The 25,000-nt window shown below is 45.6% G+C and overlaps 1 protein-coding gene and 1 long non-coding RNA gene across 7 annotated transcripts in view; one reads left to right on the forward strand and one right to left on the reverse strand.

The window, feature by feature from the left end:
• Positions 1-3,264: 3,264 nt before the first annotated feature.
• On the reverse strand, positions 3,265-24,947 carry LOC144256939 (uncharacterized). Of its 6 annotated transcripts, none has more exons than XR_013344331.1 (5): positions 24,601-24,947; positions 23,318-23,462; positions 22,707-22,802; positions 14,890-15,012; positions 11,787-12,482 (listed from the first exon to the last, which is right to left on the reverse strand). It is a non-coding gene; the product is annotated as an uncharacterized LOC144256939 (long non-coding RNA). The 6 variants fall into 6 exon arrangements; XR_013344330.1 differs by having other exon boundaries at positions 11,787-12,485; XR_013344334.1 differs by lacking the exons at positions 11,787-12,482; positions 14,890-15,012 and adding an exon at positions 3,265-3,709.
• Zc3h7a (zinc finger CCCH-type containing 7A) overlaps positions 23,910-25,000 on the forward strand; it is a 36,170-nt gene continuing 35,079 nt past the window's right edge. The window contains exon 1 of the mRNA XM_026380833.2: positions 23,910-24,612. The gene's annotated coding sequence lies outside the window, so the exon portion shown is untranslated. The remainder of the gene's footprint in view (positions 24,613-25,000) is intronic.

Consider the following 25,000-nt stretch of genomic DNA (forward strand, 5'->3'; position numbering starts at 1 on the left):
TCAGCGGCAGAGCACTTTGCCTAACCTGTATGAGACACTGGGTTTCATCCTCAGCACCACATAAAAATAAGCAAATAAAGGCATTCTGCCACCTACAACACTGTGTGTGTGTGTGTGTGTGTAATTTTTTTTTTTTTGTATTGGGGATTGAACTGGAGCGCTTGACCACTGAGCCACACCCTCAGCCCTGTTTTATATTTTATTTAAAGATAGGGTCTCACTAAGTTGCTCAGGGCCTTGCTAAATTGATGAGGCTTTTAGTTCGCCATCCTCCTGCCTCAGCCTCCAGAGCTGCTGGGATCACAGGTGTGTGCTACTCTGCCCAGTCTCCAAGGTTTCTTAAATGAAATTATTTGGCAGTGAACAAATGCCAGCCTTCCTTAACCTCACCCCTCTAAATGTTTTCTTGGAGAACGCAGGGCTGGGGATGAGGCTCGGGGTAGAGGCTTGCCTGGCAGGCATGAGGCCCAGGGCTCTGTGAAGAACACAGAAAATGTGAAGAAAACCTTGTTGGCAGCAGGTGGTGCCTCTGAAGACGCAGGCTCCTGGGCTGGTTGCAGATCTACTTGAAACGACACGTGGGTCCTAGAATCGGGGGTTTAACCAGAAGCCAGGTAAGTCTGGTGCTCAGGGAGGGCCACAGCTGGGCTGAAGCTGCCTCAGCTGACAAGGGACATCTTACCAAGTCCTCATCGGGTGAGCCCAAGTTCAGAGTCCCAAAGTGAGAGGATCCCTCGTTCCCTCTGTGGGCTACTTTTAATATTTTTTATAGAGGACATGGGAATGAACTCCTGTGTGTATTTACCCCCAATCTCTCCTTGTAAGGAGAGTTATTCTGTGGGATGGATTCAGAAAAACCACCTGATGTGTGAAAACCCCTCTAGAGAATCCCTGCTACTTCAATCACCCAATCAGGAGCCCGGTTCATATAAATGAAACAGCCCTGTTGGTCTTTCTGTCTCAGGACGTTTGTCTTGAAGTGCGTCCGTCTGTTTCGAGGGAAAACTCTTTCTGACATTTGCTTATTTACTAAAAAGCTACCTGTTGTACCAGGTGAGAGAAACGGTGATCATTTCTTTTATGAAATTAGTAGTTTGCTGACTGAGGGGCTGAGGCAGAAAAATGGCAAGTTTGAGGCCAGCTTTGGCAACTTAGCAAGGTGCTGAGCCACTTAGAGAGAACTGTCTCAAAAAAAAAAATAGTAGTTTTTGCTAAATATTCTTGAAAAATGCTCAAAATGCTTTTAAAGATATTGTTAGTTGAGCTCTGTATCTTTTTATACCTATTAACAATTTGCATTTCTTCGGGGATAGAACTCTGTGATTGTTTTTTTTTCTTCTTAATTGGCTAAAGTTATTTGTATTTAAGGGATTCTAACACTTTGGGGTTTGGGGGGTTTTGGTGTGGTTTTTTTTTTTTTTTTTTTTAGTACTGGGGATTGAACCCAGGACCTTGTGCTTGCAAGGCAAGCACTCTATCAACTGAGCCATATCCCCAGCCCAGTTTGGTGTTTTTTAATTTTGTCTTGAGGTGCTGGTGATTGAACCCAGGCAAATGCTCTACCACAAAGCTAAATCTCTACCCCTAATCATCAGTCTTTTGTTCCTAAGTATCTAAAATTTTGCATTGAAATCTGTGCCACTTAGCATGTAATCTGACAGTTAAAATTTTAGTATATAATTGCAAAGATAACTTGCAACTATATAGTGATCTTTGAAAATAAAACTATAATGCCAGGTGTGTTGGGGCACACTCATAATCCCAGTGATTTGGGAGGCTGAGGCAGGAGGATTTAGCAACTTAGTGAGACACTGTCTCAAAATAAAATATAAAAAGGGCTGGGGGGGGGGCTAGGGTTGTGGCTCAGAGGTAGAGCACTAGCCTAGCACGCCTGAGGCACTGGGTTTGATTCTCAGCACCACATGAAAATAAAGATATTGTGTCCACCTATAACTTAAAAATAAATATTAAAAACAAAGGCTGGGGGCTGGAGGGCTGGCCTGTAGCTCAGCACTTGCCTGGCATATGTGAGGCACTGGGTTCAATCCTTAGCACTATGTAAAAATTTTAAAAAAGCATTCTGTCCATCTATAAGTACAAAAATCAAAAACAAAAGCCAAACCAGACAAACTTTTCACACTTTTCTCCTGGAACTTTTTTCCCTTGCCACTTCCCCCTGGATTTTACATTAACATAACATTTTGTTTAACTTTCTAATTGATGAGCTTATCATATCACTGTCATGAAAATACATATCATTTTGAAATTTGATGCCTGTGGCTAAGGTTCCAAGTATCAACTTTGACCCATGATGTGTTTATAATTATTAGCCTCCAATTGACCAAATGGAGTATATTTGTATATTTTGATGAAATCAGCCATTTTTTATCTACAGCTAAAAGAAGCACCAGGGATTTTTTCCCTGGTGCCAGTTTCCACCAATGATGTTCACTTCCTGTGAGACTGAACAGGATTCGGCCTCCGTTTCTTTGGGTCTTGTTTCCCCCAGTGCTGGGGATGGAGCCCAGGCCTCTTGAATACTGGGCAAATGCTCTACCACTAAGTACATGCACCCCCATGGGTCCCCTGTGTTTCTTCTTCACAGATTTAAGATCAGAGCAGAAAGAGCTCGCAGCAGTGTGTCTCAGGACTGGGCTGGGGATGTAGATCAATGACAGAGCATTGGCCTTCCCTGGGGGAGGTCATCACAGAGGAAAGGAGGGAGGGAGGGAGGAGGAACAGGCTCGGCATTACAGTGATGCCGCGGAATCACTTTACTGAGCTGGAAATGACTAGACCTTCCACTGGAGAGCGGAGAAGTACAGAAAGCAGAATCTCAAACTCTTGACCAATAGAACAGTGTGGCCCGTCCCCGTCACTTTCCGGGCTCGGTCATCTGTATGTCAGCCTCTTCCCAAGGGGCCCTGTGGATTCATGATGAGACCTAGCTTTTCCCCCTTGGAGTTGGTGGTTCTACTTCAAATCCAGTAAAAACCCAGACTCCTGTAGCTGTGGTAGGCGGGCCTGGTGGCAGATACTTGTCATCCCAGCAACTCGGGAGGCAGAGGCAGGAGAACCGAAAGTTCAAAGCCAACCTCAGCAACTTGAGAGGCCCTAAGTAACTCAGTGAGATCCTGTCTCTAAGTAAAATATTAAAAAAGGGTCTGGGGATGTGGCTCAGTGGTTACGTGCCCCTGGAGTCTATCTCTAGTACCCACCCCCCCCAAAAAAAAAAAAACATAGTCACCTGTTGTGGCCCAACTGCGTCTCCTTGGAGCAGCTTTACAAGGCAACCCTTTGACTTTGCCCTCGGGATATGGAGAGAGTGGACACAGTTCTGACCCATAACTCCTGGGACCGTTCACAGAAGGTGGCACTACCAGCCTCAGTCTTTCTTACGTTCTCTTCTCAGTCATTGCAGGGAAGCTTCAGAATGTGCCAGCATCTCCAGACTTGGAACCTCAGGATCCAGCTGCAGAGGCTAGCGGAGCTCAGAGGCCTGTCTTACTTGGAATGCCTGTTTGTCACCTGCTTGGGAATACTGACGGCGACTCTAGGAATGCTTGTCATTGTGTATGGCTCCTCTGGCGCGGTGGCCCTCGGTATTGGAATAACGATGATGGCTCTAGGCTCTTTTTCAACCCTCCTTTCCTGCACGCTGGCTTTGTGCACCGCTGGTCAGAACGCGCAGAGAGCTGTGAGGCAGAGCCTGGAAGAGGAAGAAAGAGATGGGCAACCCCGAGACTGGACAGAGCCTTCGGTGACAGCCAGCACCTTTTTGTGACTCCAAACTGAACCTGGATGTCACAGAAACTCCGAAACTCTTGTTTTAAGTCTCTTGAGCATTATTTTTAAATACAAATAAATTTGCATTTTAAAAGCTTATTTTCTGGTTTTGTAATGTTCTCCTTTAAGACAGCATCATCCGTCGCCCTCTGAAGTCCTGGTTTTCTCAAGACAGGGTCTCACTGAGCTGCTTAGTGCCTTGCTTTGGCTGAGGCTGGCTTTGCACTCACAATCCTGTCTCAGTGTCCTGAGCTGCTGGGCTAACAGGCATGTGCCACTGTTAATTAAGACCTCACTAAGTAGCTGAGGCTGGACTCTAACTTGCAATCCTCCTGCCTCAGCCTCCTGAGTTATTGGGATTAAAGGTGTGACCATGGTGCCAGCTCTTAAGTATTTCTTTTTTTTTTTTTTGAGAGAGAGAATTTTAATATTTATTTTTTAGTTTTTTCGGTGGACACAACATCTTTGTTTGTATGTGATGCTGAGGATCCAACCCGGGCCGCACACATGCCAGGAGAGCGAGCGCGCTACCGCTTGAGCCACATCCCCAGCCCAGTATTTCTTCTTTTTCTTTTCTTTTTAAAAAATATTTTTAGTTGCTGGGGCTGTGGTTGTGGTTCAGCGGTAAAGTGCTTGCTTAGCACATGCCAGGCCCTGGGTTTGATCCCCAACACCACATAAAGTAAATAAAATAAAGGTATTGCATCCATCTACAACTAAACCCAGTACCTCACATGTGCTAAGCAAGCGCTCTACCACCTAGCCACAACTGCAGCCCGCTTAAGTATTTCTCAAAGTGTAACGAAACATGCCCCACACCAGGATTCACCAGTCACATGGATTATGTAGCCAATAATAAAAACTTTTAAAGAATGGAGACTTGGGCTGGGGATGTGGCTCAAGCGGTAGCGCGCTCGCCCGGCATGTGTGTGGCCCGGCTTCCATCCTCAGTGAAAAGACCCCCGTTTCCCTGTCCAAGGAGAATCACACGAAACACTGGCTGCAATAAGCAAGAGGTGATTTATTGGGACACAGGCGCCTGCGGGTGCCCAGCAGAACCTCAGCCGGAGCTTTGGTGAGCTGGCACACCGGGCTTGGGGATACAGAGATTTTTATAGGGTAAAGGGGCAGTTTTCGAGCACGGTAAACAATAGGTTTCTTATTAGTTAATTTTAAACCCAGCATATAGGCTACCTAAAGGGCAAAGTTGTTTTTCACTTTATGTTACTGGAAAAGCCACATAAAAGTTACATGTTAGCACTCTGGTCCTCCTGTTGCTGCTCATTCAGGCATGCCTTAGGACCTGGTCCTTTGTGCTTTCTCACCCGGTTACACCTAACTGATTGTCTGAAAAACACCTCTGGTGCCTGCGTAGGTTTGTGACATGCCTCGGTGGTTTTGCAACTAGACCTGAGGTTGTTGGGCTGGGGTCTTTCATTCCCCCCTTTTTCTTGATCATGGATAGAATCTTATATCCATTGTCCTGTGTTTTCCCTGAGTCATTCCCAGCATGGCCTCCATTTTAGATTTCACTCGATATTAGACCTGATTTACCTAACTACACTGACTGCCTAACTTTAAATCTGGCTTTATTTCCCCCTCTAATTTGGGAACTCCTTACTGCTGTAAGGAAAGAGGGCAAAGATCTTTCTGACTTCTTCAGGCTGACAAAAGGGGCGATGTTGGGGAAAGCAGTTTGGAGTCCCCCCTTTTTAAAAATCGGGTCAATCGAGTGGTCCATGATAGGCTGGAGGGCCATTTGAGTGATGGGTGGTCTATAAGAGAAACAAGAATTTATTAATATTGGAACCATATTGATGCGGCAATAAATGCCATAGCACAGGAATATGCCAATGAGTATGATGGCAAAGACAAAGACTAACAATGTTTTCCACCAGGAAGTACCAAGAACCAGGAGCTAAGATATTGTTTCCATGATAAAGTTGCTGAGGACATGGCTTCCATCTGAGCATGTAAATCTTTAAGGATATTTGTCACATTGCCAGAATTGTCAGGGATGTAAACACAACATTTAACTTTTAGGGTTACAGTTATCCTTCCCTTAAGATACAGTTTAATAATTTAATGTCATCTGATCTTGCAAAATCCTTTTACTAGTATGACCTGTGTCTAATAGAGAAATCTAATTCTGTTACTTAGGGCTGGATACTCATACTAGAAAACACCAAGCCTACCTGTATAGGTTAGGAATATCTGTGGGCCTTAAACTTAAAAACTACTCTGGCAGTTTCTTTTGATAGTTATCAGGCATTCTTACCTAAGAATCTCTTTTGCAGCCTCCAATTTACTTATTGTTGGAGGCTACATTTAACTATTATTATTATTTAAAATGCCCAGGAACAGCTGTGTTTTGCCTTTGACTGTCTTTGCTAAGTGTTTAAGATGAAGCAGTCAAACTGACTTCTGTTTCTATAACAGTCAGCTGAGTCTACTGGGAGTCCTCGGGAACTTCACAGCAGCTTCTCAGTTCTGCTAGTGCCATCTGCGCTAGGATGGGTCCAGGCCTTGCTTGACCACGTGGCTTCCCTCGGAAGCATCAGGGATGTCTCCCTTCTCTGGTGACCCTCCTCTTTACAGCAAATGCACTGATTGGCCTTCTGTCCTCCACTGGTCTCATTAATCTCCCTGATCAGGAGGTCATGTGGCCTAGAGTTGCAGAGCTCTTTGGAGAAGTCCCCTATCCCTAGATTCAGACTGACTCAGAGGGCAAGAGCCAAATTTTTAATTTTAAAACTTAATCTTAAACATCCAGCAAATAAGCCAACAGTCTTATATTAAGGGTACTGGGCTTTAGTACCTATCTCTCTATCCTGTAGGTGATAACTCCTTATCTTAAATTAACCCAGGTTGTGAGTTCTTAAAGGAGTACCTCTTTAAAACATTAACAGGCAATCCTTAGACCATCTAAAAGCAAACTACAAAACACAACTAACTAGGGTAAAAACATATTTAGTTTATATAATAGCTACCTAGAATTTTGGCAGAGTTATACATTATAATCCCCTGTTTGAGGTCCTGGCAATTGTGACAAAAACCATCTTTTGGACACAACTTTAAATGCACTGAAATCTGGCCTACTTCTTTCATAGTCACTTTCACATGAGATGGGACATAGAGCCTTATCTCAAGTAAGGTGGGGCTCTTCATAAACCTTAAATACTATAGTTCTGAAGCTAATCTCTGCTTTTTAGACATCATTTTATAAAGCCTACATAAATTGTTGCTCAAATTTACATGAACATTAGCTAACACAACATAGTATCACATCTAAAACATGAATTAAAGAAAGGCTGAAAGCTTTTAACTTTTTTGTAGAGAAGTAGCAAAGTACTTTTGTGTTTTGCAATAAAACCTTTACATAGATTAAGCTCTCATTAACTTAAAAATACATTTAAACTGTATCTCAGTGTAGAAAGCAACATAGAACTTTACATATCTTACTGATAACAACTCCAGTTATAGAACACAAATAATAAAGCTTTTACCTCACAAACTTGTGTACCTGGAAGACATGAACACATTAAATTTACCATAATTACGTTGATGATTTTATGTTAACCATGTTTGGCTTTTAAAGAAATGACTAAGGGGGATATGGCAGGGCTTAGATAAATGGCAGGCAACCTGTCTATTGGCAAGTTCTTTCAGATATCATCACCAGCACCTGAAGATCAGAGCGAATAAAAAACAGAATAAAGATAAAAATTAGAGCAAAAATCAATTTCTGGCAGAAGTTCATGCCTGGTAGTGAGCTTCAGCACTGAGTGAACTGTTCTCTTGAGGATGTTGGGGGTCCATCGGTCATCAGAGGCTGGTTGTGCCTAAGTAGAAGCTGGTTGGAAGTTTAATTTGAGACTTTTTGCAATCGGATTTGAAGGAACTTCATTATGTAGAGCAAGAGAGCACAAGAAAAGTAATGAAAAATAACAGTTGTTGTTTAACCATAGTTGTGTAATTTACTCAAAAACTTATACACATAACCAATTTACATAAACCTCCTTTTGTTCACATTTTGAAACAATACTTGTAAATTTTTGAATTTAAGCAGATTATTTCATAGACATCAACATTTTATTAGAACCTTTTTGAACACCTAGAAAAACTTATAAGCTTAATTTTAAAAACATCTTTACTTTCATTTGTTTACCCAATTTAAATTGAACCATTTGAATCACGTGAATCAAAGATATTTGGATCCATTTTTAAATTTTTCATGAGCGCTCCTCATTTGTCAATTTGTCATATCACTGCAGGATATATGGACATACACACATACAGACATACCGACATACAACACATAACAAGAGTGTGCACACATAATAGTGATGGCCTTGTAGCTTTTCGCAGATGAAATCTCCATTGCAATGTTTCAAAAAACTCCAGTTGATCAAAAATAGAACTTATCAGAAAAACATTAACTTGTTTGTAGGAACAAAATCATGAGCTCAAAAAAATATAGAATCTAAGAAAAGGCAAAAGTCCTAGAAAAATTGACCGGCCAGTAATTAGTAAATGCCATACAATTTACTCTTTGGTTTAATCTAGTTTGAGTAAAAGGACACTTTTACTCTTTTTTTTTTTCCTTCGGGCCTGAGCTCCAAGCTGCTTCTGTTTGCATATCAGCTTAAGCCCTGGCTGAGGTCTGGAGGGAACTGGGAAAACTGGAATTCTTGAGCAGAAACTTTATGCCTAAGGCATTTTAACCATAAGTCACAATTTATCTTTCTACACTAGAAAAATTTGCTCCCACAAAACTGAAAATAGGATCTTTCTTGATAATATAGAGGCTACCACAGAAGAAATTTTTTCAGGATCATTAAGCCACTTTCTTTGTTCTGAAGTTTCTAAAGTAATATTAAGTTACATTAAATCGCCTGAAAAATTTTAAAAGAGAACCACACACCACCACGTATATCAAAATTAAGCTTTGAAAATTTTCAAGACTGTTGCTAATTAATGTCACTTCAATAAGCCAGACCAACGTTTTAATTTAACACTTTTTAAAATTTTACACAGAGAGAGAAACAGATACCAAATCATAATTTACTATCTTTACCCAAATCAATGCACTGTATACCTAGTGAAATCTCCTTAGGCTACCCAATTCAAAAACTGATAAAAAATAAAACTGAATGATTGGGAGTTACTTGCCAACTTGGAAGTAGAGTTCTTTTAATTTTTTTTATCCTAAGTATTTAAGTTCTCTGGTATGAACTATCTGAAATCTTAAACTAAACAATTACTTGGGCTGGGGATGTGGCTCAAGCGGTAGCGCGCTCGCCTGGCATGCATGCGGCCTGGGTTCGATCCTCAGCACCACATACCAACAAAGATGTTGTGTCCACCGAAAACTAAAAATAAATATTAAAAATTCTCTCTCTCTCTCTCTCTCTCTCTCTCTCTCTCTCTCTCTCCTCTCTCACTCTCTCTTAAAAAAAAAAAAAAAACAATTACTTAAACCCAACTTTTAACTGCAAGATAGTGCAATACTTTAGAAACCCATTCAGATACCAGATTGTTACAATAAAAAAATTAATTTTGTTAGACACACATTTAACTTAGATTATCCCCAAGAAACAATCTATAATAACCTTAAAACAGACCAGATAAGGAAAAAAATCTCTCCTAGGTTTTGAACTTCCATTTAATCATGACTTTTATCAGTGGCTAAAACAGACTATTGAAAGTTACCTATGTACCTTAGAGAACCTGGGCAGATTTTACTAATTATCTCATGTCTTTCTTAGTCCTACAACCTGAATTGCTAACATTTCTGACCTGCGAAGGAAGGGAAGCATCCAGGAGGAATGGATGCCGGGTTGGGAGTGTTGCATGGCCCATACGGAGGCAAATGTGATTGGGGCTTTCCCTCAGTGCCATTCATCTACCGATCACCCTAGATACCCCTGGGGGCTGTCGGAAGGGGGCTCAAGAGAAAGGAACCTTAAGAATTCGTCTGAGGGGGCTGGAGATGTGGCTCAGCGGTAGCGCGCTCGCCTGGCATGCATGCGGCCTGGGTTCGATCCTCAGCACCACATGCCAACAAAGATGTTGTGTCCGCCGAGAAATGGAAAATAAATATCAAAAAATTTAAAAAAGAATGGAGACTCTCTCAACACAGGTAAGAATGTGGCTGTTAAAGCAAAACCCTGTGCTGAAGTGCAAAGTTTGCCTGTGATCATTGTTCCGGCAGCCTGCATGCCAACTGCATCCAGATCTAAACTGAACCACAGGGCCCTTGTTCCCTGTCATCAGTACCTAAATGAGTGTAACTGTCCTGAATTCACCACCCAGTAATCCCAATAAGACGTAGCTCCTCCTGGGTCTTCCCAGGTCCTCCAGCCAACCTCGCATCCCTGGGCTTCCTCCCGGTTCCGCAGTGATCTCTGGAGACGATCCAGAAGTGTGTGGAACAGAGCATCACAGACACTGTTGAAAGATCCCTTTAGAGAAAATGAAGAAGACACCCCGCCCCGAATTTTCTGGCAGTCTTCCTTGGAAGTGGATTCAGGTTTTCCTGCCCGGGGTCAGGAGGCTTTGGTAAGTCAGGGTGACAGGACTCAGGACTTCCTCTAGGTCAGGAACGGTCCTGTGCCCCCAAGTGTTGAAGATCAAACACCTGGGAAAGCCAAGGCCAGGGTGGAAAGCCAGTTTTATTTACCAAAGGGACAGAGAGAGACTTCTCCAGAGAGAAGAGGGGCCCAGAGGGGGTGGGTGGGTGTGTCTTGCTTTTTTAGGCCTAGAACCTCCACTTTCTCTGTCTGTAGCCTAAGGGCAGGAAGAGCCACCGGGGTAACCGCTGGCCACTCCAGAGCTCAGCTGGGAGCAACCCTCTGTCTTTTCTTTGATAACAGCCCACACCTTCTCCACCCCCATCAGCCTCTTCCTTCCAGGCCTCTGGCCTCGGTTGGCTGAGGAATGTGACATTCCCTGTCCCTGCAGGGCAGCTGGAGCTGTGGGCAGGTGGCTTTTTTGGCAAAGAAAGCCTTTGGGGGCTCACGTTATAGAATCCTTCTCTTACCCTGGTGTCCCCCCATCCTCAGATGGGGATATGGGTTTATCTGGACCTTGGTGCTCTTTCTTCTATCCTTGCAGAATGACGCTGAGCCTGGTCCCAGTTTTTCAAGCTCGTGAGAGAGGAGGAGGTGGTTGCTGAGCATGAGGCAGGAAGCGCTTCCATAGATATTTCATAAATGTAGCTGTTTTACATTCCACGGCTCCTTTTTGCTTCTGGCACCTTCTGTGGTAGCTTTCTCCTCCCATCAGACACCTTCCTCCCTTGCGATGGATAATGGCTGCTTCTGACATGGCTTATTTCTTTTTTTTTTTTTTTTTAAATATTTATTTTTTAGTTCTCGGCGGACACAACATCTTTGTTGGTATGTGGTGCTGAGGATCGAACCCGGGCCGCACGCATGCCAGGCGAGCGCGCTACCGCTGAGCCACATCTCCAGCCCAACATGGCTTATTTCTGCCGTTACTGGATGGTTCTTGCGTGAAACACATCAACAGTCAGAGGAAGCACCAAAGTTAGAAATGCCCAAAGGCTTGGCAGAGCCTGTTCTGAGTATTGTGGGATAGAGGCACAACCGCAGGCAGCGCCAGATGGTGATTCCTGACTACCTTGGGACATCTCTGGGTCTTTGGACCTTTTCAAACCCTTGGATTCCTGTTTTAAATGGAAACGAATTCTGACTTCTACAAAGCTTATTGTCTGGTTGGGGAATGGCCTGGTTCTGTGTGGCCTTGTTATGGATCTGGGACCTTCCCAGAAACGGAAGCACTGTGAAGACCCCCTCTTCAAACCCCAATTCCTGGGACCAAGTCAGAAAGATTTCAGACGTGTCCCTCAGAGTAACAGGAATCGTAACCGAGAGCTTGGTCCCTGTCCCCAGAGCCAATCAATGCCAATTTAATAATGAGGACATGGTTTTGAGAAAAAGGAAAAAGAAGGTTTATTGTTTGCTAGCAAAGGAGAACCACAGGGGACTCCTGTCCAAAGTCTGATCAGTAGGGACAGGGGACATTTAAAGGAGCTTCAAGTGTTACATTCCAGGTGTGCTCAGGTGTGGGGCCCAGGTGCCCTCTTGTTAATTGGGGAGGCCTCTGCTGCCCAGACCCTCGGCAGGCATCTCCTCCCTGTGATGTGTGTTCAAGGGCAGTTAAGAGGGCCAGGATAGAGGACGCCGTGTCCCCAACCTTGTCAGGGAGGGCGAGAGGAGAGAATAAAAAACATTAAAAATGATAACAGGCCTCAGAGCCATGAGGCTGCGTCCAGGTGAAGGCCCACTTTCGCAGAAGGGGTCACTGAGGGGTGGGCACAGGGGAGGGACAATGTGCTCTCTCTCACTCCCGTCTTCCTGGGAGTCCCAGAGAAGTTTCCAGAGACGCCTGTCCAGGTCCCCCTCTGGCTTCTGACTGATGGAGGTGACTGGGACTCTAGGTCCCCTTGGTCCCTGCTGACCGGTTCTAACTGGATTCTGAGCCCCACATTCTCACAGACTTGAGGGTCCCGAGGGACTCTCTGTATCTTCCAGAGTCAGGATCTGGTCACAAAGGTCTCCTGGGTTCCTCCCATCGACGTTGTCTTGGGCCTGCCTTTCTCCGGAAGTTACCAGGTGGTTTGCTGAGGAAATTGACAGATCCCGTGACCAGGCAGGGCTGCAGGTATGTTGCTTCTTGGAAAAGCACAGTGGTCCAGTTGACAGAATTATTCTCTTGACCTCAGGTTCTCATCATCCTCATCTCTGTCTCCTAGGAGCCTCAGTGAAATCTCTATTCCTGCCAAAGGCCTTCAAAAATCTCCAATTAGGGGCTGGGGTTGTGGCTGAGTGGTAGTGTGCTGGCCTAGCCTGCCTGATGCACCGGGTTCGAATCTCAGCACCACAGACAAATAAATAAATAAATAAGTAAAAGATCCATCCACAACTAAAGAATATTTTTAAAAAATCTCCAATTAATTTCAGATAAATGAACCCTTTTCTCTTTCCTGTGCTATCACGTCCCCTTCCCCCTTTTTGGTACTGGGTATTGAACCCAAGGCGCTCCAAATCCCCAGCCCTTTTTGTTTTCTATTTTGAGACAGGCCTTGCTAAGAGGCTGAGGCTGGCCTTGAACTTGTGATTCTGCTGCCTCAGCATCTGAGTAGCTGGGCTCACAGGCGTGTACCTCTGTGCCTGGCCTCAGAGCTTCCTGGGCAGGTCAAAGGATCACAGATGAGTGCATATAACATGGTAAATCTGCATACCCTCTGTGGGTTGGTCACATACCACTTTCTGGGTTTTGATACTTAAAATGTTAACATGAGGGGATGCCGGGAAAAAGGACTTCTCCATATATTTCTTGGCAACCTCCTTTGAATCTCTAGTTATTTCAAAATAAAAGTTGGAAATTTAAATAGCATCAAAATACAGAATATTTAAATGAAAACAAAAGAAGTCAGTTTTTCTAATTTTACATTCAAAAGGAACCCCCAAATGCTATTGTAATTATAAGATGTAGCCACATGGTGTCACTAGGGGTCTGTCATAGCCCTCTGAAAAAATTTTACCCCCCCCCCAAAAAAAAGCTATTATTCATAAAGAAAGGTATTGGCTGTATTAAAGATTAAAGGATATAAAACTGCCATATTTACATGTAGCTTTTTTTTTTCTGATTTGGAGCATTGTGAAATGTCAATATCCCACTCTTTTTTTTTTTTAAGATGAAAACAGAAAAACCTTAAGAATAGAGTTTAAAGGTGGTACATAGGACATTTCCCAGAAGAACCTGGCTTTTCAAACTGTGGTCCTTGGACCACCAGCACCTGTATGGTCTAAGGATTTGTAAGAAGTACAGACCTCAGGCCTCAACTACTGAATTAGATTCCTGTCAAACTCAGGGTGCCAGTGCCACTGATCCACAGACCACACTTTCAGTAACAATCTCAAAAAGACCAAAGAGAATGGATGAAGGCATGGAAAATATCAGCTGTTGCCAATACGATAAGCCACATCCCCATCCCTTCTTTATATTTTATTTAGAGATAGGGTCTCACAGAGTTGCTTAGGGCCTGGCTATATTGCTGAGGCTGACTTCTGACTTATGATCCTCCTGCCTCAGCCTCCTGAACTGCTGGGATTACAGGTGTGCACCACCAAGCTCAGCTTTGTTTCTGATCTTGCAAAAAAGTTTTTTTAGAAATTTACATGAAAACATCAGTAATGGCAACCGGGTGTGGTGGCATATATTTGTAATCCCAGGGACTTGGGAGGCTGAGGCAGGAGGATCACAAGTTTCGGGTCAGTTTCAGCAACTTAGTGAGACCCTGTTTCAAAATAAAAATAAACAAATAAATAAGTAAAAAGGACTGGAATGTAGCTCAGTGGTGAAGTGTCCCTGGGTTCAATCCCCAGTATCCCCCACCCCAGGCAATAAAACAAAAAATATCAATAATGATTGATGCTGACCTGTTAATTTTTAAAATTAAATAATATATTTAATTATCATGACTGAATTCAAAGAAAATGTCAGGTGTCATTGCCTGTCTTTAGACTGGCATTATTAATATGCTTAATAACAGTTCCAAAAGTTACAAGGTTGCTCTCAGAATATTCTGAATAAAGCTTTCAGAGTTTAACAGGAAACATTATTTTCCTTGGCACTTTTTAATTTCTTGATATTGGGTTGCTTAGATCACTTACTTCTCTTGAAGTTCATGAGTGTAGTTCACTATTCCTCACATCCTTCTTCCTAATTTGTATTTGATCCATAATATTCTGCTATTCTTCTTGGGTCTTCTGCCTTAAAGAATGGTTTTCTGTCCACAAAATGGACCTCAATGGTTTAAAGTTGTTTTATTCGTTTACTCCATTTGTTAACTCCATTATTGGCTTTTAAGAATTTACTTGAGGCAGCTGGGTGTGGTGGCACAGGCCTATAATCCCAGTGTCTTGGGAAGCTGAGGCAGGAGGATCATGAGTTCAAAGCCAGCCTCAGCAATTTAGCAAGGCCCTAAGTAACTCAGAGAGACTCTGACTCCAAATAAAATATATAAAAGGGCTGGGAGAGGCAGCGGTTGTGGCCCAGTGGTAGAACACTTACCTAGTGTAATGCCAGATTCATGGGACCCCAGTGGACCTCCAGGAGCCGAATCCGATGCCATCACACAAGAGTCTTCCTCACAACCGTTTCCGACGCAGCGGTCCCAAGGAGTGAGTCCTGACCCTTAGTTCAGTGAGGATTTTTAGGTTTTGGGGGATATTCTATGCCTCACAACGTCACACAGCAAATCATTTCATACTTCGGGAAAGTCAAACAACAACTCTTAACCTTGATTGGCACCTTCACTGGCGGGAACAAGCTGGGTAAGGGTGATTGGTTTAGGCCAAGAGGGGTTGCAAGAGTGTACAGGCTGAACTGCAGGGTGGCCTAATCATGTTATCAATCATCCAAACTACTGGGAGGATCCCCTGGCATTTCAGATATTTTCTCTGCTGATTGGTGGTTGCTAGGAGGTTGCTATGGGTCCTCACCTAGGGCACCTGAGTCAGGGACACCTGGTGCCACGGATCTCTCCCTATATTTACAGGAAAACAACTCAGCAGGGTGGCTATGTGCCTAGGAGGCTCTGTGAGTTTTTCCAAGGACAAGGGCCAGGCCCCCTCCCTTTGGAGAGGCCTTGAGGAAGAAGCTGGTTTCTCAAAAATGGAGTCCCATTTCTCATTCCCCCTTTCTCTGGAGACTTGGGGACCCATCGTGGTTCTCTCAGTTGGGGGTCTATTGGGGCAGGCCCTACATCTTGGTAAACAGTAACCCTCAGGGGACAGTCTTCAGCTTCCCAGACTCACTCAAAATTGGCGCCCTGGATCTGACCTGGCTGACTTACCTGTCTACACCCACTGTCTCTTCCTGGCTCCACCCCCTCGTTTTAGGAACTCCTTAACTGCTGTAAGGAGAAAGGGCGACGGCGCCCTCTGGCTGCTTCAGAGCTGAGAGGGGGCGACGTGAGGGGCAAGAGGGCACGCGTTCCCTCTGGCACTGGGTTCGATCCTCAGCCTCATCGTCACATAAAAATGAATAAATAAAAATAAAAGTACTGGGTCCATCTACAAATAAAGAATTACTTAATGGCCTTCGTGAGGCAGATTTCTAGAGCTGCTGCCTTTTTCTTTAACTGTAGCTGGGGAACAGAGAAAGCCACCACCACGAAGTCCACACCACCACTGCTGCTTGTTCGTAGACCTATGGGCCTCTGTCCCTGTCACTGTGCATCTTCCCTTCCTCGTCTTTGCCGTCATCTTCTGGCCTCTTCTCTGATCCTATCAGTCTCGGGTTTCCCCCGGGCTCATCACTGCTCATACTGATGTCTTAATCATGACAGATACAAAGAGTGACGCTTGACTGGCGTAACTCAGTATAAAATGTCACATGCTTTCTTTTTGACATCCATGTCTTCCAAGAGCCTTCATGCCACGTGGAGACCTTCTGGGATCATCTTTTAAATTCTACCTTAGAAGCTCTATGCTGCAGGCAGGCAGGTAGTGTGCATCTATGATCCCAGAGACTTTGGAGGGTGAGGCAGGGGGATAGTGAGGTTGAGGGCAGCCTCGGCAATTTATTCTTATTTATTTATTTATTTTTAGAGAGAGAGAGAGAATTTTTTAATATTTATTTTTTAGTTTTCGGTGGACACAACGTCTTTGTTTGTATGTGGTTGGTGCTGAGGATCGAACCCGGGCCGCACGCATGCCAGGCGAGCGCCGCTTGAGCCACATCCCCAGCCCAGCCTCAGCAATTTAGTGAGGCCCTAAGCAATTTAGCAAGACCCTGCCTCAAAATAAAAAATAAAATAGGCTGGAAATGCTGCTCAGTGACTCGGATGACCTGGATTCAACCCCAGGTACCAATTAAAAAAAAAAAGAATTCTTGGGCTGTTGGCCAGTGGTCATCAGGGCACCTATCCATAATCAGTCCCTTGGCATCTGACCTGATGGATCATTTCTCGGTAGTGAACTGACTTTTAGGTTATTTCTGTGTAGTTATGAAAGACATTTCTCAGTAAATGGAGATACATCAATAAAAACTAGGGCTGGGGATGCATCTCAGAGGTAGAGGGCTGGCCTGGCATGTGTGAGAACTAGGTTCAATTCTCAGCACGGCATATAAATAAACAAAATAAAGGTCCACTGACAACAATAACAACAAGAATTAGAGAAACAAAAACAGGATGGGCAGGCAGCTCAGTGATAGAGCTTCCATAGATTAACCCCTAGCATAGGGAAAGAGAAGTCAGCAGCATATAGGGGACAGTTGAAACCAAGAAGTGAGACTGCGGAGGGAGGCAGCTCAGGGGAAGGGACAGACGTTGTTCTGCTTCGTTTTCTTATAATGGACTCTCCTTTTGCAAATGTCTTTCTTTAAAATCTGTTGACATAGGGGCTAGGGTTGTGGCTCACTCCAGCATGTGCAGGGCGCTGGGTTTGATCCTCAGCACCACATAAAAATAAAAATAAAGGTATTGTGTCCAACTACAACTAAAACAAAATATTTTTTAAAAATCTGTTGATATAAATTTTTGCTATAAATCAAGCTAGAGTAGCAGAGGTTTCTTTGTGCGAAGTATATTTTATAACAGCTTCCTAGAAGAAAAAGTAGCTTTGGATGTGTTATTGGAAGCAGTTGTGTGATGACTCAAGGGAGGACTTGAACATTTTTCATATTTATGGCTTCTGTGAATTTCCTCATAAGCTGTGGCTCCCTGCCAAATGATGTAAAAGCTTGAGTAAAATTTATGATCCTGTTCGTGCATTAAAACAAGTCTAACATAATATTGATGATTAGTTGCATTAAAGGGGCTTGACAGTAGTTTCCTTTAATTGAAACGATAAGTGTTTTAATCTGAAGTTGGTGGAACTGTCTCCTGATTCTACGCCATCACTTACATGTCCTGACATTTTTTTTTTAATTTTTATTCTTTAGTTGTTGGACACAACACCTTTATTTCACTTGTTTATTTTTTTATGTGGTGCTGAGGATCAAACCCAGGGTCTTGCACCTGCCCCAACCCCTGACATTCAAATTTTTTAAAATTTGTAAATGGACACAATACCTTTATGTATGTATGTATGTACGTGGTGCTGAGGATTGAACCCAGTGCCTCAGATGTGCTAGGCAAGTACTCTACCACTAAGCTACAACCCAGCCCCCACATTCTGACATTTTTTTATATATCCAAAGATTAAAATCTTGAGCTGGGGCTGTAGCTTAGCGGTAGAGCACTTGCCTAGCTTGTGTGAGGCCCTGGGTTCGATCCTCGGCACCACATAAAAATAAACAAATAAAATAAAGACATTCTGTCCATCTGAAACTACAAAAATAAATATAAATAAATAAATAAAAGACAAAGATCTTAAATCCTGGATCCCAACAGATCAGGAACTCTTAATCTGTACTTTTTTTGCTTCTTCCTGTGTTGCAGTCCATTTCCAAACTTTACACCTGAGGGACCTCGAAGTGCCTGTTTTTTCTAGTATCTTGAGAGTGGAAGGCGTGGCTGGTAGACTGTGGGTCCAGCAACTGCTGTGGACTCGGCTGGCACGTGGCCTACTGACAGACGGACGGGCACTCCTGGTTTCCATCTGAAATTCCAGGAAGCCTTGTTCCAGGTGGCCGGAGGTGGCAGAGATGATGGGCAGGATTCAATCCATGAGTCAGAGAGTGGAGGGAGGCAAAGAGGAACAGGTTCTGAGTGAAAGGCAGGACCCCAGGAGCTGGAGCCTGTATTCCAACCTGGGCCACAGCAGTCTGCGGAGGGGGCACTGATGATTCCCCTGCTCCTCCACTCCCAGAGGCTTCTGAGAGTCAGATTCTTTCTCTGCCTATTAAATGTGTCCTCTCCCCAAATTAGCAGCGAACTGATAAATTGTGACATTAAACTTAGAATCGAATGTGGGCTGAAAACCTCTGACACTCGTTCCTGAAGCAAAAATCCGCCTTCCTAGTGAGAACGTAGAATATGGGGGAAAGACAAAACAAAAAAACCATGGAAGGAAAGCACCCACAGTGGGCTGCCTTCCCTGGCTCTTGCTACACGTTCACACCCACGCTCAGGCCATCAGGACCTGCATAAAGTTTTTAACAAGTCATTGTTTTTTTTTCAGAGCTGAAGAGCTGTCAATAAACATCAAGAGAAAGAAAGATGCATGAGCCACACAACGGCTGAAAAGCCACATACTTTATGCATTTCCTCAAAGTATAACTTGCAAGAAATATAGTCCAGGTGATTCCCAGGGATTATTCAAATCAGAAGGAATGTCATGATTTTAAAAGTTTCCACGCTGTGCACTTAGGTTCCAGATTTCCAGAGGCATAATGGCAGATTTTACTGCATGTGGCCTGTCAAAGTATCAGGTGGTCACTTGGCAAACACATGGATGTGCCTTTTGTATTTTGAGTGCTATAAAATTGAAGGTTTTCCTTTTCTGGTCCAGGCACGTCATATCTGCAAACAGGTCATTTTATCATTCTTACTGGAGGCTGGGTCTGTGGCACTACATCCCAGTGATGGCCCTCAGATGGTGGGGTCATCTCCTAGACTCCATTTTTTTTGAGGTGCTGGAGATCCAACCCAGGGCCTGTGCACGTGAGGCAGCTCTCCCAGCCTCGCCACGTCCCGGCCCCTCCGTCCAGGCTCATTTCTTCCCCTCAGTGCACCTGAAGTATCTGCCCCTCCTCTCCTGTCCCTCAGGAAGTCTGTCTGAAGGCAGCTACCTGGGGGACCAGGGATCAGGCCTCACCATCTCAAGTCTATATATTATAGGGGGTGTGTGTGAGGGACTCTCCCACCCCAAGACCACCGCTGGGAAGCCTGCTCCATCCATGAGGGAGGGTAGCTGCTGTCTGTCTATGGAGGGCACCCTCCGGGCTGACTCCCAGCTGTTCTGTCCTCGCCAGGCCAGGCGCCAAGCCAGGAGTACCATCACCCACGTTCAAAGACGTGTTCCAGACCTGAAAGCCTCGGCCCAGGACCACCAGATGGGTAAGGAGGGAGCCAGGATGCTTCCCCTCCCCAAAGCCCCCCCCGCTCCACCAGGGTGGTCCTGCTCACAGCTTCAACGTTCCTTCTGTATTTCTTTGGAGGGGCTGGAATGGGAGAGTGGTATTGGTGACCATACAATGCACTTTTCCCCGCTGGGGGGACTGAGGGTATAACTCAACTTTAAAAACCAAACACTTTCACTACGCTGTGTGCTCACTTCAGCTGTGGCAGCTGGCATTGCCAGGGCCGGGAGCCGCCACCCAGAGACCCCAGGGACCAGGGAGAAATCACCCCACATTTCCAGACAGGCTCTAGGGATGAGAGTTCTTTACAGAGACACCTAGGTGGGTGCTCAGCTCCAAGGAAAACCGAGACAGCCTGAGATAGCCTATATCCTGATTCCGGATACAGTTACAGGGGCGACCTGTATCGGCAGAGGTGTTCAAGGTGAAAATGAAGACTGAAATCACAGAGATGTGACACACCTTAGGAAAAAACAAAAACAGCCCTGGCTCAGTTTCTTTTGTTTAGAATACAAGTGTCTTACCCATGGGGACTCTCCTTGTGTGCTTCGTGTGTGTATACATACATATATATATATTTTTTTTTTTCCATGAATCTGAAAGGTCTTAAGACCCTTACAAATCCTTTTTATTTTGTTTTATTTTTTTTTTCAGGGAGAGAGAGAGAGAGAGAGAGAGAGAGAGAGAGAATTTTTTAAATATTTATTTTTGTTTTCGGTGGACACAACATCTTTGTTGGTATGTGGTGCTGAGGATCGAACCCGGGCCGCATGCATGCCAGGCGAGCGCGCTACCGCTTGAGCCACATCCCCAGCCCCTACAAATCCTTTTTAGTTTTTTTTTTTTTTTTGGTATAGGGGTTTAACCGAGGGGCACTTTACCACTGAACTATACCTATATCCTTAGCCCTTATTAAATTTAATTTTAAGACAGGGTCTTGCTAAGTTACTAAGTTACTTAGGGACTCCACAGTTGCTGAGGCTGGCCTTGAACTTGATTCTCCTGCCTCAGTCTCCCAGTTGCTGGGATTACAGGCGTGCATCACCATTCCTGGCTCCTTCTTAGTTTTTTTTTTTTTTTTTTGGTACCAGGGATTGAACTGAGGGGCACTAAACCACTGAGCCACATCCTCAGTCCTCTTTTGCATTTTATTAAGTTGCTGAGGCTGTCTTTGAACTCACAATCCTCTTGCCTCAACCTCCCAAACTGCTGGGATTACAGGCATGCACCACCAGCCGGCTTCTCTCTTTTTAGAATTTATTTTTGTTTTTATTAATGTTTGGTACCGGGGATTGAACTCGGAGGCATTCACCCACTCTGCCCCATACCCAGCCCTGTTTTTTATTTTATTTAGAGACAGGGTCTGAGTTGTTTACTGCCTCACCTTTGCTGAGGCTGGCTTTGAACTTGCAGTCCTCCTGCCTCAGCCTCCCAAGCAGCTGGGATTGCAGGCGTGCGCCACTGTGCCCACCTTTTTTTTTTTTAAATACTTTTTTTAGATTCTGATGGACCTTTCATTTTACTCATTTATTTACATTTGGCGCTGAGGATGGAACCCAGTGCCTCACACATGTAGACAAGGCTCTACCACTGAGCCCCAGCCCCAGCCCCTGCCCTCTTTACTCTTGATCTCCTTTCACCTGCCTTTTTCTTTCTTAAGAGAGAAAGAGAGAGGGAGGGAGAGGGGGAGGGAGAGGGAGAGGGAGAGGGAGAGGGAGAGGGAGAGAGAGAGAGAGAACTTTTTTTAATATCTATTTTTTTTAGTTCTCGGCAGACACAACATCTTGGTATGTGGTGCTGAGGATCCACTGGCCGCAGCACGCCAGGCGAGCGCGCTACGGCTTGAGCCACACCCCCAGCCCTTTCTTCTTCTTCTTCTTCTTTTTTTTTTTTTTTTTTTAACGAAACACTCCGTGTTATGATTTAGATATGAGGTGTCATCCAAAAGCTCTTTAATGCAGGACTATTCAGGGGTGAAATGATTGGATTTGAGAGCTGTGACCTATCTGTCCACCCAAGTTTCAGTGGACTCGGGGGTGGTGACGTGGGCTGGAAGGGTGTGGCTGCAGGCTGTGGGTCCTGGGGAGTGCCCTGCAGAGGTGTATCTCCCCTGTGCTCCGCCCACTCTGCTCCCTGGTGGCCCCACCCACAGAGGCTCTCTGATATGCTGTCTCACCTGGGGCCCAGAGAAATAGAGAAACAGAGTGAGTTATCTATGGACTGAGACCTCTGAGACTGTGAGCCCCAAATAAACTCTTCCTTCTCTATTGAGGGTTTTGGTCACAGTGACACAAAGCTGCCTAAAACACTCAGCATCCTAACAGACTATATAATCTACTTATAAATGCTGTCTGTCTTAGCCTCCTGGAATGTAAGTACATGAAAACAGTGATCTATGTTTTGAATACCCACACATCTAAAAGTTTTGGCACAGATTTAAGTACTCAGTAAATGCCTGTGGACAGGATAGTCACTCTTAGTGCCCCACAGGTGCCCTGCCTATCCTGTGGGGCTTCGGCTCACTGATGCACAGAGCTTGTACAGAGCAGGTATCTTTATTCAACGTTGGGTCCTCAGAGAACATGCATGTCCAGTGTAATAATAGCAAAGAGTCTGAAAAATTCTCTCCACTAGGGTACAAGCTGAGGAGGCAGCAACTCCATCTGTTTTACTTAGCATCTGATAGTCCAATGGCATATCAGAGGCAGGGGTCATCGCCTTGCCAGGGGGCGAGAGGCAGAACCCCGACAGCTGGTCCAGTCACAGTCCTGCCTGCTTGGCTTTGCTCCCCGTGGCAGGCAGGACAATGGGTCCCCAGGGATGTTCACCTCCTAACCCCAAGAACTTGTGAATCTTACCTGCCAAAAGGGAATCTGCGCTGTGATGAAGTGAAGGCTCCTGAGGAGGGAGGCCACCTGGATCGTCCAGGTGAGCCCCAAACAATCACAAGGGCCCTAAAAGGGAAGGAGGGAGGTGAAGAGTCAGAGGAGAGGAAATGATGTTGGAAGCCCAGAGAGACGCTTCGGGAGCAAGGCCCCACAGGCCACAGGCTCTGAAGACGGAAGGGGCCAGGATGCCAGGAATGCAGGGGACCCTGAGAAGCCACAACAGACAAGGGAACAGGCTCTGCCCCAAGGCCGCCAGGAGGAACCAGCCTGGCTAGTACCTTTTCAGCTCAGCGTAATCCATCTCAGACCTGGCACCTCTAGAGTGGTAAGACAAGCTGTGTTGTTTTAAGCCACTTAATTTGCTTTGGTAAAGGTAAAAAATGTACAATCCAAGCTACTTTTTCCTTGTACCTGCAGAATCATCTCCAGCTTCCTGTTGCTTAAAGGACTGGCCTGCGTCTCTGTTCTCACCTCCCTGACATCTTGCCAACCAGCTTGTCTTTCAGTCTGACTGAAGTTCTTCCCTCTCTTTCCACACACCCCTGCATCTGCAAATCTGTAGCTCATCCTTCAAGTCCTACCCCAAGGTTGCAGGAGACACCCATTCAAGAAGCATTTAGTTGGAGCTGGGGATGTGGCTCAAGCGGTAGCATGCTCGCCTGGCAGGCGTGCGGCCCGGGGTTCGATCCTCAGCACCACATACAAAGATGTTGTGTCTGCTAAAAACTAAAAAAAAAAAAAGGAAATAAAATAAACATTAAAAAAAATACTCTCTCTCTCTCACTTAAAAAAAAAAAAAAAGAAGCAGCATGTAGGACTTTAGGACTTTGGGGCACTATTCTGGGGCTGAGAATATAAAATAAAATGAGCAGGGCCTCTGCTGTTCTGTCTGGGAGGAGGCAGACCACAAACAAGGACTCATGATTGAGGAGGTGACCAGGTGATTTCATCAGTGGTTGTACACATTTGCATCCTTGGATCTTGGTGGCACTGGGTAATACCACGCTGTATAGAACAAGTAGGGTGCTGGGCTAGTGAGCAAATTTTAGATGGGCTGTCAGAGATAGCCTTGCCAAGAAAAACCGTTGGAGCTGAGACCAAATGATAAGCAGCCTCCTCCTTGGAGAAGCCTCTCTGAAACCAGGGCCCTGCCCATCAGCTCTCCTTCAACTTCTCTGGCTGCCTTTACTGTGTTATAAGCTAAGATGTGTCTCCTCCAAACCCCCTGGATGAAGCCCTAAACTCCAATGTGTCTGTATTAGTAGTGAAGGCCTTTTAAAAGGAGGTATTTAAGTCATCTGGGGTGGGGCCCTAAACTAACAGGGTAAGGGGACTGGTGTCCCCCAAAGAGGAAGAGGCCAGGAATTCACGCACTCAGAGAAAAGGGCACATGAGGACAAGGCCAGAAGGCAGCTGTCTGCCAGCCAAGGAGGAGAGACCCCACCAGGAAACAGCTCTGGTGTTTGGTCTTTGACTTTCAGCCTCTAGAACTGTGAGAAAGGATTGCTGCTGTTTGAGCTGCCTCCTCTGTGGTATTTCTCCAGGCAGAACAGCCTGCTACACCTGATTTGTAAATCTCCGTCCCTGGACCCTGGAAGAACCACCTGGCAGGGCCCCTGGCTTGTCCTTTCTGCAGCCCACTCTGCAGGAGCTGAGAGAAGGTTCTGGAATGAGAGTCAGACCTGGGAACTCCCAGTTCAGCCTCCTGAGTGACTCCCATCCCTACCGAGGGCATTCTCGGTGGCTCAGATCTTCCCATACCAGCCCTTCCTCCCGTGGCCCCCACTCCATGGCCACACTCCGCTGCTGCGGTTTCTGGGTCTTTGTGCGCTTGACGGTGCACCTTCCCGCTCCCATCCCTCACCATCACGCACTGGTGGGTCCTGGCACCGAGCCGCGCTCTACGGCCCACGGGCCACGGGCGGAGGCGGACGCACTGGGGCTGGACCTGAAGGCCCGGCCAGTCAGAGGCCTGGGGACCCGGTGGCTTGTCCTCGCTGTAGGCCGGGGCCCTCCAGGCGTCCTCGAGGACGCAGACTGACTACGCCGCGGGGAAGGAGCTGTGGGCCCGCAGGCCGCAGGGAGCGACGCCCTGACGCCCGAATCTAGGTCACCTCCCGGGGGCGGCGGTTCCGCCTGCAGCGGCGGGCCCCGGGGACACGCCGCCGCGGGCCAGGACGCTCGGAGCGAGCGCGCCGCGGACCCCGTGGCCTCGCGGCCGCCCGGCTCCACGGCCCGCGCACCGGGTGCCCAGGTCGCCGCCG

Source organism: Urocitellus parryii, chromosome 9 (genome assembly GCF_045843805.1).
Source record: "Urocitellus parryii isolate mUroPar1 chromosome 9, mUroPar1.hap1, whole genome shotgun sequence".
Classification (NCBI taxonomy): Eukaryota; Metazoa; Chordata; class Mammalia; order Rodentia; family Sciuridae; genus Urocitellus; species Urocitellus parryii.